At 41.6% G+C, this 12,173-nt stretch overlaps 1 protein-coding gene across 2 annotated transcripts in view; it reads right to left on the reverse strand.

Moving 5' to 3' along the window:
* SASH1 (SAM and SH3 domain containing 1) overlaps positions 1 to 12,173 on the reverse strand; it is a 121,236-nt gene that overhangs the window by 32,964 nt on the left and 76,099 nt on the right. The gene's annotated exons all lie outside the window — the stretch shown is intronic.

The following is a 12,173-nucleotide window of genomic DNA, read 5'->3' on the forward strand; positions in this document are numbered from 1 at the left end:
AAGTCTTCCCAGAAAATCAAAACCAGCAGCACAAGAAAGGGATGGGAAGGAAAAGGAAGGAGGAGACCTCATCTGCCTCGTTCATGAACTGCCACAGCTACAAAATATTCCTTTCCTCCTCCCTGCTCCCTACACTCCTCCTGAAGGCTCTTGAGGCTGGAATCAAGATGGACACAGCATTCCTCCAGCACTGACCAAGGGAAAATTCTGACCTTTTCAGATATACAGTGCAGTCCATATTCCCCAGCATCCCGTTTCGTTTTGCATCTGATCCAGTATGCGCAGTTCCAGCTGTTTTCCCTCAAGTATCAAACATTACAGAGACAAAAAAAAATTCCCCTCTCTCCAGCAGCAGTGACACAACAAGCTGAAACAATCCATTCCTTGTGAACGAGAAGATGACTTCGATTTTCGAGCCAGATCCAACGTTCAACGTGCTACTTCCTCTGTTTTAATCAGTTCAGAATGTGGAAGGCAGTGGGGGGAAGGGAAGAGGAGGGAAGAGGAAGCCAGAAGGGCTCTCTGGCTCGGCTAGGACAGCCCTGGCACTGTGGCTGCTGCACATTCCTGCATGCAGCACAGGCTCCAGCTGGAGTGCGGTATGGATCATATACCTTACGTTGTTTTCACCGGCGGTCCCAGCCAATTCGACGCATTCCTAGTGGTCAGCTCTAAAAACCCTCATGCAACTTCCTGTCGGTGCAGCTTTCTGGATTTCCAGAGTGCACTCATCCTTTCTTCTCTTTCTCCTTAATTAAACTTTTAAGAGAAAAATTCCCAACAAATACAAGCCAAGAAAAAAGCCACTCACTGCTCTTCCCCAGTAAAAATGCTGTCTGCTTTTCCAGAGGTTGAATAAAAGACAGAACAAATGTAAAACTGCTTTCTGCTTTTCTAATACACTTAAATATCAGGATGTGGTAATAACTGTAGATTCCATGGGGCAGGACACCAATTAGCAGTTGCATGGGTATGCTTTGAGAGGCACAAACAGTGTCTAGAGAAGCTGGAGCAGCATTGAAAAACTGCCTCCCAGGCAAGTACCTCACAGGGCCAGCAGCACCATACCAGAGCAAACTTCAGCCACTTTCTGTGAGTGCACTGACAATTACCGATTTCTCACAAACTTCATTTTAATCCAAAACAAGGAATACCAAATGGACTATATATGGCAGTAAGACTTGTCATTCTGCCATCTGAGAACCACAGGAATGCGTTTCTTATGGGTACAGGCTGGATAGGTAACTAATGATCTTCCTTTGGGAAAAATAGGGCTGTAAAGAGGAGTACCAGACTTGTTCATATCAAGATAAATTTAGCAGCAAGATGAACATTAATTCAAAGATTTTGCCTGCAACAACTTAGTGACATGTCAAGCAACAAAACAGACATATTTAGATAAGATGATGAATGGATTATTAACCATAATCAGTTCAGTCAAGACTTCTTAGGCCATCGAGCACATCCTGGCAAGCAACCATCATACATACTCTGCACTTGAGATCTGTTTATTTTAAATGCAATTACTATTAAGTCATTGCTTTCCTTCATTATTTTTTGTACACCCTTCATTTGTGACACTACTGTTTGTAAAACTCTGAGACTTAGAGAATGGCTCACACCTGGTCCTCCCATCCAGGATTTCATCTAAGAATAAACGACTAGTCTTACTTTTGCACCACTGGTATCCGACAAAGAACTGCTCCTCTTAGGTTTATGAAGACTCAACAATGACAACAAAAGCTTTTACAGTGTCTGACATTTGCATTCAAAATTACCACAGTGAAAGTGAGGGCCAAAATAGCCTCAGTACAAGGTACTGAGATCAAACCCAAGTGGGTGGTAAAAGGGGTCCCCATGACACTTCAAAATAAATAAGATCCCATCATAATCCAAGCGCCAGCTGATTTTCCCCGCCACTTCAGGGCTCCTGGCACCCTTTGAGCCAGGATCCTCTGAAGCCAGAGACAACCCTTCCTAGCGCTGGTGTTTGGCTGAGAGAGGCAAGAACAGCTCATGTTCAACAACAGGAGCTGCCGGAATATGGGGTGACTAAAATAAAGTCAGTTTCTCTCCATCATACTATTTCCTATCATATAATGTAGCATGTGGCACGGAAAATCTTCTGTAAAGGAAAAGGATGGCTAATAAGTTTATGCAAAAAAGTCTAAAAATGTTGGTGATTACGCCAGTAGTCAAGAAACTTTGTCAAATAATGCTGATTTCTTAAGCATGAAACTGTTTTAAAAAAAGGGTTACTTTTGAGTTACTTCCTGGGTTTGAAACAAATTTTTTTTAAGGCCTTGAAATTATTGAAAGTTTCCATTTTTGCACATGGGAAACAGAGCTTAATTTTCCAGCTCAAGCAATGCTTTATTTTACAGCTATTATTAAACAGAAAACAGAAATGTAAAGCATCCAGGCTGTAAGCAACATATTTGGAAATTGTTGAACTTCGATGCTTTGACTTCCTCGACCCACTCTACCCTTCCTGCCTCCACAGTTACTGAATTGCTTTTTTTGGTTGCTGTCCCTTACTTTGGATGGGAAAATCACCCCAATCTCCCCAGTGCATGGTGGGCTGGGCAAATGGCTTCCTGTGCAGCTCTAGCAGCCAGCCCTTAGCATGGGGCTTTGACCCAGCCAGCTGCCAGTCCCCCTTTCACCTTCTCCCCCTTTAACAAGTGCTTCAGTGCTCTGCAAACACGGCAAAAGGGTTGCACAGTCTAGTCTGCAAGAGGAGAGGCTGGAGGCTCTTGGGCACAGGAAGAGGCCATGCTGCACCCCCTGTGCCAATGCCTCCTGGCCCCTGGCACATGGCTGTCCCATTAGGCCAAGCCTTCAGGCACTGGTAAAACAGCCAGGACCCCTCCATATCTCACACACTGCGAAGCAGGCCTTTCCCCACACTCCAAGGGGAAAACAAGCAGATCTGCAGTACTGTGAATAGGAACAACTTAAATTCAATCTCCTCCACTCCAAATTTTTCCATCTGAAAGCCCATATGGCTCAACTTTTAATTATTTTGGCTAATGCTGTATGTAGTAATTCTGTGGTGAATGCTTAAGTATTTCATTTCTGGTTTCCAGGGCAACATTACATCAGATTGCAGACAGCTGGCTCCACAGCCTTAAACCATAACAAATTGGCCAAAGCTGATGCACAGCAATTGCTCTCGCTTTAAGGAGAGCGCAGGGCTCGGTCGGGCTGCTGGGGACACGGTAAAGCCTGCAGGGCCCCCTTGGCGGGGCTGGCCGGGTGGAGCCGCCTTCCCCTCTGCTGCTTGGAGCAAGTGCATCCCCGACACATCTGCAATGCTCTCACAGTGCGGAAACCAGCCAGCTTGGAGAGCTTGACTGCACAAGCGCGTGAAGGACTACAGGGGAACGGGGACTAAATTAACAGCATCTGGAAATACCAAGGACTGCATGCAGAGGACTGCAGCCACCACGTATCACATGGCTGGAAAACTATGGGCAGTCCAAGGTTCATCCCCAGCACCCAGCTCATCACCACTAACAAATGGGGCCAGAAACCTATGAAGATTCTCTCAAATCCAGGAGAGAGCAATTTCCTCTGCAACCTCTCCCATCTCTTCTGCTTGGAAAACTTTTTCTGTTTGTGCACTTCTAAAGGCCACACTTTGCATCATCTTGTATGTAAGATTAAAGTAAAAAGCCTTACGTTCAGGAACAAATAGGAAATTAAGCACATGCTCTTTGATATTCAAGGAACTCTCTAAAGTTCTGCTCCTGGCGCCCTCCTTGCTTTCTCTCCTGCTTTTCTCACACGGACTCTTTGCTGCTGCCTGATCTGGAGGCAGGGCACACGCCTTGCTCTGCTGCTCTCTAACATCCAGCCCATTTCACACGCCATAGAAATAACAACCCTAACCTCCCCCTTTGAAATAGTGCTTCACACAAGCACACACACACAGAGACAGAGAAAACTAAACATTTATTATGGTACTTGGAATTAATTGGCAAAATGTAAAACAGAAGTAAGTAGCTGGCTTTCAGCAGGTATATGTTTGGAAACACATAAGGGTTATAGCAGTAGCTCTTAAAAAACACAAGATAGGCAAAGCTTGCTAGCCAGGTCCTAATAAAAATGTTTAAGAAACACTAGGACACTATCCAGTTAAAGCTATCATAACTGATTAATCTGTTTCAGCTCTGTAAACAAAAACATACACTACTTTTACATTAGCTGTGTGAAACCATTTAGAGAGATGTGAAAATTTTACAGTTCTCTTTATGCCCAGTAATAGTTCAGTCCTAAACTAAGATCTCTGGGGAAAACTAGAGAAAATAAAATCTCTTATTATCTGATTAAGCGCAAGCTATCAGACAATTTTTATTTTTGACAGCCAATGTTTTTGGCTATTAGAAAATATCTGTTCAGCAAAGTCGGTCAAAAAAACACATTCAGATTCATGGGCATATCATATCCTCGCTAGCTCAATTCAGAACTACAAGCTCTATAGTAAATGCAGAGATTTTGCTGTTCCCTTTAGGAGACGTGGCTACACGTGTCCTTTCTTCTTTCTCTCTAGCAGGCTTTACATCCGCCAAAAGCCCCGTCCGTTCTAACTTTAAAAAAAAATTTTATTAAAGATGCCTGGATAAAGTCAGAGACAGGAAAATAGAACAGAAAAGAACTTAAAAGCCCAAGGAAAGGAAGACGAGAACTGAGAAAAGCTATGCATGCTGTGCTGTGCCTAAGAATAACCACAAAAGCCTTTTCTCTTTCTCCCTCTCTGAAACAGGAGGCACATCCTCTCCACATCACTCTACATGCTCAGTGACTTACCAGCTTCGGCATTTATAGGCCTAAAGCTCAGTTTCGAGTAATTCCCCCCGAGTCCTCAACTGCTGTCAGCTTCGTAACCCTAAAATTTAGGAGCAGACCCTTCTTCTTAAGTATTGTATTCGCTCCAAATCCTGTGCACAAAATGCCTCTTCTCTGGAGTTACATTATCAGACACCGAACTGGCTCCGATTCCACCGCTGAATATGTAAAGAAGAAAAAAGCGTGATGCTGGACTCAATTAGCTGTTTTCAGCTCACTGATTGATTCTCCCAGTTACTCGCTAGCTGCATAACTTGCAAGAAAGGCATAAGTCATCAGCTCTAAGCAAATCTTCTATTCACCACAAGGAAAAAAGGGAGTGTTGTACATGGCAAACAATCCCTGTTTTCACTGACGAAGGCTTGCTGACCTCTTGCTGGCCTCCAGTTCCTTAATTACTGTCTATGGAATTTTAGTGAAAGAAAAAAAATACAGAGAACCTCTGCAAAGCCAGGACGAAGACTGACCCTCAAATACGACCGCTAGAGTGGAGGCTGTGTCTATAGGAAATATAACTTAAGCCCTTTACCAGGCTTTTTTTATTTTCACTTTTTTATTCTTTTGACCAAAAGCCATCCTGAGAATTTCCCTTTATAAAGGGCTAATTTGAGAGAAAAATAAACCTTGCTTAAATGCTTTTAAATTTGTGAACTTAAATCCTTCTTTTTTTTCTTTTCCCTTTGCCTCAGTGAAAAAAAAAAAAGAAAAGAAAAAAAAAGAACTATCATTAAGAACTGAAAAGGCAAATGATGTTTAATTTGGAAATCTCAGACTGGTCTAGAATTAGCCACATTGTGGCTTTATAAAGCATTGCAGCATTGACTACTAGCTTCTCCTCCTAGGCTGAGCTTAGACCTCCCTTTCTTAGAAACAGACTGAGATGCTCAAGTAAATTGGCACTCCTCTTTTAGTCAACTATACCTAATCATACTTAAAGGATGTAAAACCTTGGGGCAAATCCAGAACTTGGACATTTCTTCTCAGAGCACAAGAAAACATGGGCCAAAACCTCTACCAATTAGAAGTACTGCTACACAATGGTGGAAAGCACTAGCAAAGGCATACTACAACAGCACCCTCTTTAAGCCAAGAAAAGATTCCCCTTACCCAGGACTATCAGTGGCCAGTTGATCTGGATTTGCCACAGATCAATCACAAAGTGAAATCACAGTGGGACTAAACAATCTACTTCCTTTGATAACTGCCTGACTTAATGAGCCACCTAGCCAAATATCCTTTTTCAATTTCTCCACCTTTGTACTAGTGACCATACTTAGCTTTTCTACTCCCTAGGGGTTATGTAAACTAGATCAACTGGTGTGTTGTAGTTGGGTTCTTACCCTCACATTACTTTAGCTCCCAAACTCTGACGTAAAACCCTATGGAAAATTCTAAGCTTCAGATAAAACCAGGTAGAGTTCTCCAATTTCAAAACCATACCAGCCCACATCAAGTGAAACATGACAGCTACTTCCTTGAAATGTATCCCAGATTCCCTAAAAAGTTCATGGCCATGAGTGAAACTGAGCTAAGTCTGGGGCTTTGTAAATTGAGTTTTGAAGGTTTTTGGTTTCATTAAGAAAGTTTTGCAAACCTCTAATCCTTGCAGAGGCTGTAAAGCTCAGATGTGACAATCCACATCATAACCTGAGGTTACAAATATTAACAAAATTACAGAGGTCATAAACATTTTTGCCACTTCACATAATTAAATGCAAGAGCTGAATTGTAGGAGCTTTGTAAGTCTAAAATGTGCAGTGGAAGTGTCAGCCCTGCAGGTAACCATGTGTGGGTTCGGTCTGTGATTACTTACAAGGGAATCGAAGGGGCATCCAACAGCTACTTTGGTGAAAGATACATTACACATTAGCCGGTGATGACACTGCTTGCTGAAATTAGTGGGAAATATTTGTCATAAGTAACAAGAGTACAAAAATTCAATTCTCCCCGGAGGTCTGTCTTGATACTAGAGTAGCTACTTTGGCAAATTCCTAGATGTTAACTGTTTCCAGGTTTTACTTGAATAATTCTGCAAGTCAGACATTTCCTCATGGCTGAGCATTCCTTTCACTGATTGGCACAATTAATTTTAATGACAATACAACTGTACTCACGTACCACTTGTCACAGGTATATGTGGTAGAACGAAGCTCTGCATTACATTATTCTGTACCTGATAAAAAATAGCATTCCTCTACACATGGGAAAGGTCTCTAACAAGGCTCTCTCAATTGCATCTTGTGTTTTTGGCAAGGTCAAGAGGGCCTGAGGAGAACCTCTACTGTTTGGTGTAGGCTGTACTATTAATGAATAAAGTATACCACTGGCACTGGAAACCAATTTCCCCACATTCTGAAAAACCGAGGGTGGAACAACAATACATGAAACACAGTGAGATTCATAGCAGGGAAGAAAAGAAGAGAATGAGAGCCCTATAGTGAAAGGTGTAGTAATTAAAATTACATTCTTATAGTATTTTCAAACAAATTATGAATGTTATCATCCTAAGTGTGAGGAAGAGAACACCAGCAGCAGGGAGAGGGCTAAGCGGTAACCAACAGGAGCACAATTAAAATTTTCTATTGTACCACAAGTAAAGATTATTCAGCCTGGGTCTGCCAAACAGGGCAGTGAAACACATGGCTTTTGAGATTCCCAATTCTTGAACTGAGCAAGGCTTTGTTTCAATTTAATAAGCTTGGTCTCAGAAAAGATGGGGGCAGGGAACCACATTATGGATTACAGCATCTCCTGCTGGTTGATGCATGTGGGGAGAATAGGAAAAGCCTGGTTCCATCATCCCCCCAGCCTCTATGTAATAAGCAGAGAAAGCAGGCAGCTGTCCAAGGGCAAAATGGTATAAAAAAGCCAAGTAATATGCTAGAATGAATATTAAATTAATTTGCGTTCCCACCTTCCACCCTCCCCCAGTGCATGGCCAAACACTTTGCGGTAAAGCAAGTCAACAGGCCTTGTCTGAATGCAGTCAAAACAGAAGTGGTTACGAACATGCTTAATTACAGTCACTGTCTGTACGTTACTGTAAGCTCTCCTCTCTGACTCATGATACCAGGAAGATTTTTCTCAGAGACCTTATGGCAGACTAATTGCATTCAGTCTTGACATACACAGGAGCCACTCCTACTGGCAGCAAGCAGGAGGTTTACTTGGGCTATGTTACTGCCAACTGCTCAGTACAATCCTGTGGTGACAATGTATAGTCACACCAGGGACACATACCTAGCCAAGCTGGATCTGGTAACAACATGGGCAAGTCTTGCATAGTAAATAAAGCAAATAAGCAAACGTTAAGTAAGGCCAGGTTGGATGGGGCTTTGAGCAGCCTGGTCTAGTGGGAAGTATCCCTGCCCATAGCAGGGGGGTTGGAACTAGATGATCTTTGAGGTCCCTTCCAACCTTAACCATTCTGTGATTCTGTAATACTTAAAGAAGTGATACAGTTTTATTCCTAAATAAATGTGTTATTCCTTCAAATTCTAAAGCATTCTGGAAAATTTCAGACCAAATATGTAAAAAAACTCCTTACAAAAAAGCTACAAAACCAAATATAAACACATTGATGGTCTTTTGCTCTGCTATCATCACTCCACAGCACTGATCTTACTTAAAACTGTATTGTGCCCTGGGAACTGTAGTGACAATTTGTGTTTCTCTCATGAAGGTTTCTGTATTACTATACCCATGGGAAACCCTTATGCATGGATAGGGAGGGGAGAAAGATAATAAGAAAACATGCTGTAATTCTTCTGCTATGAGATTTCACGAAGAGGTGCTGGACTCCGTCCCTGAGATCAGTGGAAAAAGGAGGGCAGCCAATGCCTCCCAGGACAGGCCCCTGTGGTAGGCACATAGCGTGGGAATTTAGAACTATCATTTTGAAACCATATCTTACTGTAGGCTCTTTCTTCATCATAACTATTACTGAGCACTGACAGTATTAATGAAACTTGGATTGTAATAACAAATATATCACTCACAACAATGGGACACATCAATGCCTTTCAGGAAATCTTAACAGAAATTGGGTCACCAGACTTCAGAGCAAAGATGAAAGCTCTGCATTCATTCATAGCCATGCTCAGCATCAGCTCCCCTCCATTACTTCTAACAACATGCATGGCCTGGAGGTGGCCACAAGCTCTCCACGAACAGAAACACAGAACCATCCTCTCACACCCTTTATCTTTTAATGGGGAAAAAAAACCCCATGAAAAATGGTAAGCCCTGTGATAACAGCAAAAACAGGGCACAGCTCTCAATATGCTCAAAGCATCCATGTTGCTTCAGCTTAAACACTACTGTTTAAATTTTAAAAAGCCCCATATCATACTCTAGTCTCCATTGGTATCCAAAGATGATTCCCCATATGCATTGACTTTGAGCTTAGCTGTAACAAGTCAAAATGACTATACCAAAAGAAGGGTCTTTTCCTGTTTACTATAACAGTCCTGTATTATAATGTTAACAAATGGTTAAATATTTTAAAAATCCATCAGTAATGGGAATAAGAATCAATTTAAAAATAGTTGTATTTAGAAAGCATCCAGAATCTGAACCAATGAAATACAGTATAACCCTGAATAATGTGGAATTCTGTCATTACACTTAGATTTACTCTCAAGGTAATTGGTGCTATGGAAGTTATACCACAATTATTTATTTTCTTCCTACTCTCCACACTTACCAAACAACACGGTAATGACTGTGGTGAGTCAGAGATAATTCTATCATACTTCATCTTTTGTAGGTCAGCTTTGTACAACTGATACTTTTCACCATGGGTAATTAAATCCTGATTCAACAGCTTCAGCATCTCTCAGATTGAAACAAATACGACCGTTCTCATCTGTTATTCTGCCTTTGACCCTGTTATCAAACACAAACCCAATACTGCACACCCTTTCAACTTTCAGCCCAATTTAATGGCCTGGTAAATGAAAATATACTCAGGAAATTATATGAAGAACAGGAGCAACAAAATATTATCTCACTCTGGCTAGAACTGTTACTGTGTGGACTCAATGTGCTGCCATTTGTCAAAGTGGATTGATAGAAGACAGACAAGCAGCAATACAAAGAAGGTTTTCCCCAGCATCAGCCTCCTGGCAGATGCAGATGCAGATGTGCATGGCACACCTCCAGGTCTGAACAACTGCTGCCACTCTCCTCAGCAAAAACAAACAGAGTGCCAGTTTCCTAGTGCTAATAGTGCCATGTTGACAGTCCTGGCTAGAGAAGTGTTGGGAGGTCAGGGAGGCAAAATAGCACTACAGGCTTCCCACTGCCCACCTGCAAGCTGTACAGTTGGAGGGAAATGCTGCTTTTGTTCTTCCTGCTCATAAGCTTTATGGCCTCTCTCCTGAGGCTGCTATGGCCACATGTAGCAGGTGGAGAGGTCTCGGGGAAGCACAGCACAGCCCCCAACAGAACCCTTCAAACAAAGCCTGGCTGGGCTACATGGAAGCTCGCACTAATGGGCTCTGGATGGCTGAACATTATCCGCTGATCAAAATCTAAACACAGAAGCTTGATGAGAACAACCAAACAGTTCTGTCCACAGATAATTACAACTTCATTTAACTTGCATCTACAGAAACTGTCAACGAAGTTAATCAGTGGTTTGTTTCAGTGGCAGCACAAGTATGATACACCCTTCTGCCACAACCTCCCTCCTGCTTCCCTCTTTTCCCCCACCCCTGCATCAAACATGACAATTGGTGCCAATTAGCAGTCTTTCAGCAGAGGGAACAAGAAAGGATTTATGCTGAAGCCTCCCAATGCTGGTCCCTCTGAGCAGGCTGAAGCTGTATCAGTGGGCTCTGGGGATGAACCACCCTGTTGTATATGAACTGAGAATTCCAACCCCCAAAGTTATCAAACAAATATCTATCTTTAAGAAGCATAAAAGGCACCTCAGTGTAAAGAAAGAACGTGATGCAATTTTGAAGTCCTCTCTTTTCCCTGGACTTTCTGACTCCTGAGGACAAATAGACCCTTATTTAAAACCCAGAAAGGGATCCATTTGTAATCTGCACCTGCTTCACATCCCAGTGCTTGGCCAAATGAAAGCTTGCCTAGTGTTGCTGTGAGCAGCCTTCATTCCAACAGAGATGAAACATAAATATTCAGAAATAAATGTGTGAAAAAATGATGAAGCATTTTAGACTTCTGATACATTGGACTCAAAAGGATAAGTTTTAAATGGGTTCCCACACTAGCAAATAAATAACACACATACTTTATTGTGAAACGAAAGGGCCACTGTAGTAAGACTGAAAGCTACAAACTGGTCCAAAGCAGCAGAGAACCGAGTCACCTACTTACTTGGCAAAGTCTTTGCTTGTTTGTTTCTTAAGAGCCAACAATCAGGACATATAATTAACAGCAGAGTAATGACATCAGGCTGCCTCTCTTCAGCTGCTGACATTATGATCCTTCAATCCCTTGTGGTTCATTTTAGGGTTTAGTTTTGAGGGGTATGAAATGCATGTTTCCATACCCTGGCACAGTAATTTAGAGAAGGAGAAGCTGGGGAAAAGAATCCTTAAATCAATCTTTAAAAGAGTTAAGGATCAACACCAGTGATGTTACTCATAAACACGTAACAGCTATACAAGTTTAAAATAAAAAGTGCTCTTTTTTTCCCCTAAAGAGGAAAACAACAACAACTAATGATATTTACCCTTTAGATGTTATCATGTAGGTGGCTGTTCTTATGCTGTGGGCAGAGCTGACTTGAAAGCAATGGAGTACTTAAACCCTTAGAACACTTGAGATATTCTGTCTTCATTTTAAGATTCTCTAATTGCTTAGATTCTATATCTTCTTTCTTTTTCCTTCTACCTGAAATGTATTCACTGAGCAAAGCTAGATCAAGATTCTCCACAAAACACTAGAAAACTAGTGACCCATCTTACCAAGTTCTCCTAGCTACCAGCATGTCTCTCTGCCTACACAGATAAAACAAGTAGAGGGGAAGGTGGAAAGGTCATTATACAAGTGTCCTGGCACCTCTTAAATCCCCAAGGTTACAAAACAAATATACAGCAAGTAAACTAAAAATTACTCTTTTCCTAAATTTTCTCAATCTGCAATTGTCCTGTGATTTGCTTTTATCATTTGTGTTTACAAAATATTTACAAAATGATTAAGTATGATCACAATGTTCCATTAAAAACTGCCTAGTAACAATTTGGCCATGAGAAATCAGAAAAAATGTGAACAGAACTAGAAGAACTATTGCCCAAAGAGTTTTAATTCAAACCAGAAACTTCAATTTCAGTGACTCATATTTTCAATTA

This window comes from Melopsittacus undulatus, chromosome 3, assembly GCF_012275295.1.
Source record: "Melopsittacus undulatus isolate bMelUnd1 chromosome 3, bMelUnd1.mat.Z, whole genome shotgun sequence".
NCBI classification, from domain to species: Eukaryota; Metazoa; Chordata; class Aves; order Psittaciformes; family Psittaculidae; genus Melopsittacus; species Melopsittacus undulatus.